The sequence below is a fragment of the Coregonus clupeaformis genome, unplaced genomic scaffold (assembly GCF_020615455.1).
Source record: "Coregonus clupeaformis isolate EN_2021a unplaced genomic scaffold, ASM2061545v1 scaf0054, whole genome shotgun sequence".
NCBI classification, from domain to species: Eukaryota; Metazoa; Chordata; class Actinopteri; order Salmoniformes; family Salmonidae; genus Coregonus; species Coregonus clupeaformis.
In genome coordinates this window covers 65,779-71,697 of record NW_025533509.1, presented here as the reverse complement: position 1 = coordinate 71,697, position 5,919 = coordinate 65,779, and the positions used below count along the sequence as shown (strand labels likewise).

Below are 5,919 nucleotides of genomic sequence, written 5' to 3'. Positions count from 1 at the left end.
ATCCGCCACCTCATCAGGAGCATGCCCAGGCGTTGTAGGGAGGTCACACAGGCACCGCTGGAGGCCACACACACTACTGTTCCCATTTGACTTGTTTCTTAAGGACATTACATCAAAGTTGGATCAGCCTGAGTGTCGTTTTCCACTTTAATTTCGAGGGTGACTCCAAATCCAGACCTCCATGGGTTGATACATTTGATTTCCATTGATAATTTTTGTGTGATTTTGTTGTCAGCACATTCAACTATGTAAAGAAAAAAGTATTTAATAAGATTATTTCATTCATTCAGATCTAGGATGTGTTATTTTAGTGTTCCCTTTATTTTTTTGAGCAGTGTAGATAGTAATGGTAGTGAACATGCCTTTACTAAACAGAACTCAACCGTAAAGATTCCATCTGATAAGTGATAGTGTGCACTGCAGTGTACTGAGGTGCACTCTCCCAGCCTAGAGGTGCTTGGGATAAATGCTCTATAATGTAACTTACTTAGTAAAATAAATATCATTCGGTATAACCAACAATTTCAACAAGCACTCTATCTTTACAGGAGAAATAAAACAATCCATGTTTTAATAAAACAATTGTTTATAACATTGCATTTATTTAGTTAAATATTCATATTTTCTCAGATTCACCTGTAAAACAATTATTGAGTGCTGATTCCAAAGTCAATCCATAGAACCAGAAGCATAGAACCAGAAGCATTCAGCTGGCCAGTTCTGTTCCAACAGCCACCGGTCTGACCCGGAGCACCTCAGCGAAGCCCTGTCCGAACCAGCAGGTGATGTCTGCCGTGTCCAAGGTGAAGAAGAAGAGTCTGTCCTTACAGCGGCTCCGCCGATACACTGACCTGGGGTCTGCAGATAGGACCCCTCTGATGGCGGCCGCAGCTTCCTTTGGACCGCGCAGGAACCGGAACCTGGGTCGGTCACGAGGTTCTAGAGAAACGGGGACATTCAGAGAGGAAGAACCCAGTGAACATAGATCTACTTTAACAATAGGCCAAATGGATGACGGAGAAACATTACTTTTTTAATACCATTGACTTTACTCTGGTAAGATGCAATGATATCTATACAAAACACGTTGCAAAAACAATTGGCGCTACAATGGAGCTCCCTTTTAAAAAGCAATAATAAAGCTCTCAAGTCAACCTCAGCTCAGGGGGAATTCTATAGGCTTACCTGCATTGATGGGGGCAAGGAACTCATCCAGCTCTCTCTCTGCATGGGGGGTGAAGCGCACCTCCAGATTGGTCACAGGAGGCTCCCTGATCCAGCCAGCAATGGTGCTGTAGGCCTCTTGCCCATAGCAAGGCCTAGCACTATCTTCCACTGGCTCCAATGGCTTGGTTTTAGGGCCATCTGAAGCCTGGGACTTTCCTACAGAGCTCCCCAGGGTGAGGTGGTCATCTCCCTGGCTGATGTAGGCCTTGAGCTCCCCCAGCACAGTGGTGAGGTCTTTGAATGGGGCTTTAGGAGCAGAAGAGCTGGAGGCATCGCCTGGACGGTGGATGTGAACTTTGGATTTGTCTTTTGAGTGGAGTATTCTGGGATCTGTGCTATGACTATTCCCTCTCTCAACCCCCATGTCCAACTGGGGATCATCAGTACAGGAGAAAGAAGCTATTGAGTCTGAATGCAACCTCTCCACACTGGTGGTCCCCTCTTCTGATGGTACATTGGTGCCCTCAGGTTGGACGCCACAGTCATAAGTATCTGTGTTGTCCAGTCTACTGTGTGGGGGGAGTCATAGTCAGAGATGTAGGGTTTGATATCCAGGACAGGGGTGCCTGCGATCATGTCTATCTCACTCAGATGAAGTGTGTCATCTAGAGAAAGTAGAAACCACATAGCAGGCAGTTCGAAATTGAACAATAGTGTTCCTATGGCATGCCAAGCTTATAAATTAGGGGGACAATAAGGCTAGAACATGCCTGCAATGTCTGACACACCCTATAAAAACACACACACTCTCTCTCACACACACACACATACATACACAATGTACTGCTCAACCTGAAAAGAGACTGCAACATTCTGGGGGTTATATATTAGGATGCACACACTGTGCAGAACAAAGGCAATTTGAGCTGGTTTTGGTGACTGATACTAACCTGTGACTCTGTCTAGCTTGGCCAGGGTCAGACCCAGGGCGTTGGGCCGGTGGGGGCTACGTGTGGAGTACACCCCTACCCTCTGGCCGTTCAGTCTGGGTGGCTTCACCTTAGCCTTATAACTCAGGTGGCCGTTCTTATGGAAGAGGAAGACCACCCTGGAAATGGAATGAGTGACAGCAGGCTTATGTATTTATTGTACATGTGTAGACAAATTGGGAATGTTGGGAGGTAAGTTGATCAAAAAAGTGCATGACTAAGAAAATGATTGACATCCTTGAAACGTTTTGCTAATGAGAGAATTGACTTTGCAAAAAATACAGATTGTTTTATGTAGTACCGCAATTGCCACCTTCTTAAACAGCCTTAAGTTTAGCTAGCTACCACACTCTCACGTTTAGCTCCGTATCCCAGTCTCAGTACTGTACCAGACATGAGAATAGTTGTCCAGGCCGACCAGTGAGTGTTCAGGGTTGTTGAAGACACTCTGCTGGATCTGAAGGAGTGACCCTGGAGGCCCACGAAATATTGGTTGGCTGTCTGGGGACCATTCTCTGAGCAGAGCTGATGTAACCTATGGGGACTGTCTGGATGGTCCCTGTGAAGTAGAAATTGACACATTCGAACATTAATTAAAAGATCCATTATCTGGCTTTGCGCCCGACCCTTGAATTTCAGATAAAAATGCAAGCTATAGATCTGCTTCGTTCTCATTTAAAGTTATTCTCATTGAAGCAAGTCTGATAAGCGGAAGATTTCTGTGTGCGAATTTTCTATATGATTCTATATTGAATAGAAGTTTTAATTAAGTGCCAGTCAGATAAAGCTAAATACAATGGTCAAGACAGTCATGCGAGGAAGATACAAGAGGGATATTGAGAGATCGAGTGTCATGAGCTAGCTACCTTTCTCAAGTGAATTCTGCTGTCTCTATTATCTGCCTGTGGCCTTAGCTGACTCTTTGGAGATCGACTCTGGCCAAGGTGTGTCAGAGCAGACTGGAGAGATGTCATGTGTTTTCGATGAGAACGAACAGCACTGTCCAACAATTGCCTGGGGGGAAAACATGCAAATACCTGTGTTGACACATTATGGTCAGCAGCATATAGTCAGTTTGTAATACGGATAACGACTTAGCTAGATGCTTTTTCCAAGAAGCCATTCATTACTGCATTCATTCACCTGAGATTCTGATTTCTTTTCGCATAACAGATATCTGCTGGTGGGAGTTTGTTGACATGCTCGCGTACAGTTGCAAGAGGCAGACATTTTGATAGCGTCTTGATTGCTTTGCTAGTTTGTCATTGAATAGATTAAATCGATCTGAATTTTCAATAACCATCTGATAATGTTGTAAATTCAGATTGTTTACGCCTGCCTAACAAAGGTACACATGGGCAAAATCTGCTGAAATGCTTCCGCACATGTGTGTGTCGTCATTTCTAGCTGGCCAACCAGCAACTTACTAATGGAAAGCGGTGACTGAATACCGTAGCAAGCAGGCGCAAATTATATTATGTAAATTGTGAAGTAAAACATCAAACTCGTGTCCTGTTGGAGAGTTATGGATGAAAGCGGTATAAATAAATATTTTTTCACTACTGTAAAAGGACAGCAGAGGGGGCACTATTAAGCAAGTGACACTTGTTCTTGTTTTTAATAATTGATCATAACAAGGATACGGTCATATTATCAACAAAGCATCACACCTTTATTATCATAGCGCTTATCTCAAATAAACAATTAGTATAAAATAAAATCAAATTAGAAAACACAGCTACCAGAAATGATTAAATACAAATGCTACTTTCAAATTCCATATTTAGCTTGTACAAATAATTTTGTAAATTCAGATAGTGCAGTTCTTGCAACATAACATTTCAGACACCATTCATGAAGCAAAAATAAATAAATCCATGGGTAGGTTTAAAAGTTTGAATTCGCGCATTTCATTGTACATTACATTTCGAATATTTCGCATCCGTACTCTATCAGGTCAACATTATCAAAGATGAGTTAACCAGTAAGGCTAAACGGCATCACCTCTTAATCCAAATCACATGTTGACAGAATAGATTACTATGTGTAATCTGTATGTATGTTACTCAGAGGCTGATCAGCGTGGATTCAGAAGAAGTTTCTTGGCGGATGAATCTTCGAAGGAGCGCCAGTGGAGAACCTGGGGAACGTAGAGAACACTCTATTTTGTTCAGGCACTTTGACAGACAGCTCCTCACTTGAACCTATGACAGAAAGGTGGTTAGTTTAACATTTCTGGTTATACTATATGTGACAAGATCATATCCCCACAGCTAGATAACATCACAGTGAGCTCATTGGCCAGCCACTTCAGTACATTCAGAAGTCAAGTACATGACTGCAAAGAGACATGATTTAATTGATGTCATTAGTACCTTGATCAGTGCCCTGGTTGTTTTGAGATGGAGGGATGTCTTCCTTCTCATCAGGACCCAAGTCCTCAATCAGCACCTGGTCCAGGGGGTCACTACCCTGATCACTGCCTTTTGTGTACAGTGTCTCCAACGGGGACAGTGCAGGGGCAGTAACAGGGTTATACATTGGAGAAGGGGCAACAACAGGCACAGGAGCAGGGGCAAGGAAAGGGATAGGGGCTGGGACGGGGGGAACGTACGCCGGTAGTGATTCTGGTGGGCTAGGGTCCACCGGAAGGAATGGGGATAGTGAGATCAAGGTAGGGCAGGTGACTTCAACTGGTTTGGACACCACCTGAACAATGACAGCCTCCTGTTCTGGCTCTTCTCCGGAAGCCGGAGCTCCGGTGTTGGATCAGTCTTCCCGCTCTTCTTCCCGAGCTACTCTTCTCCTCTCTTCCTCTCACTCTCTTCCTCCTGCTCTCCATCCCTGATGTCACACAAATAGAAATGTAATCGTGGGTCGTCGTTATACACTTCCTCTCAACTGGAATGTTTACACTGTGCAGCTGACGGAGGTTGATATGTTTGGCCATATTCATTCATTCATTGTTGATAGTGCAAAGTCCTTGATTTAAATGTGTGGTGGTCTAATAGTTGGTGAACCCTAAGCAACCTTTGGTTTCTCTTACTCCATATTGGATAAAATGCGCTGAAGACGAGAGTCAGCCAACTACGATCATTATAAAATATACTGTTTCATGTACACAACTTTATTCATGCATGTATAACACATCTATTACTATTTTCAGGTCTTACATTCTTTAAACATACAAAAACATAAAGTAATGTTAAGTGGCTTTTCAGCCAAACTTGTTTAAGCACGTAAGCACTAGAGTAAGCCAATAAGGTCAAAGGGCTTGGCAGCTGTACTGAAGCCCACACAGTCCACTCAAGTTTCTAGTTAAACACATTTTTGTCGGCTGAAGCACAAAATCGCAGTCATTAGCGGCTCAAATCGAGGCCTATTCCTAACTCTAACATGTTTGTTAAAGGATGAGTGTGCATGACTAGTTCTGCACCTTTTCTTAACGTCTACATTTACCCATAAACCCACTGGTTAGTCGCCTTCTCCTCGGCCTCTCCTTTCTTTTCTTGAGAAGGTCTCGTCTCTTAGCCGCCGCCGGATCCCACCTGTAACACCAACCAACCTACACCAGTCAGCCAGCCAGTCAGTCAGCCAGCCATCAATGACAGACAGGACACTTCACTCTATTCATCATTTGAATTCTACACATCAATAGTCAGAGTATAAGACACATTTAAAAATATCTTTATTAACAGACAATGGTTCAATAAAAAGTGGGTTAGGAACTTTGTTTCATTCTGATTTTGTTCACTGTCCTCTC

At 43.3% G+C, this 5,919-nt stretch overlaps 1 long non-coding RNA gene and 1 pseudogene across 1 annotated transcript; both read right to left on the bottom strand.

The window, feature by feature from the left end:
* Nucleotides 1-582: 582 nt before the first annotated feature.
* Nucleotides 583-3,386, bottom strand: LOC123483249 (annotated as a pseudogene).
* A 941-nt stretch (nt 3,387-4,327) lies between these two features.
* LOC123483251 lies at nt 4,328-4,830 on the bottom strand. The gene is made up of 2 exons (XR_006658143.1): nt 4,532-4,830; nt 4,328-4,360 (listed from the first exon to the last, which is right to left on the bottom strand). It is a non-coding gene; the product is annotated as an uncharacterized LOC123483251 (long non-coding RNA).
* Nucleotides 4,831-5,919: the final 1,089 nt, after the last annotated feature.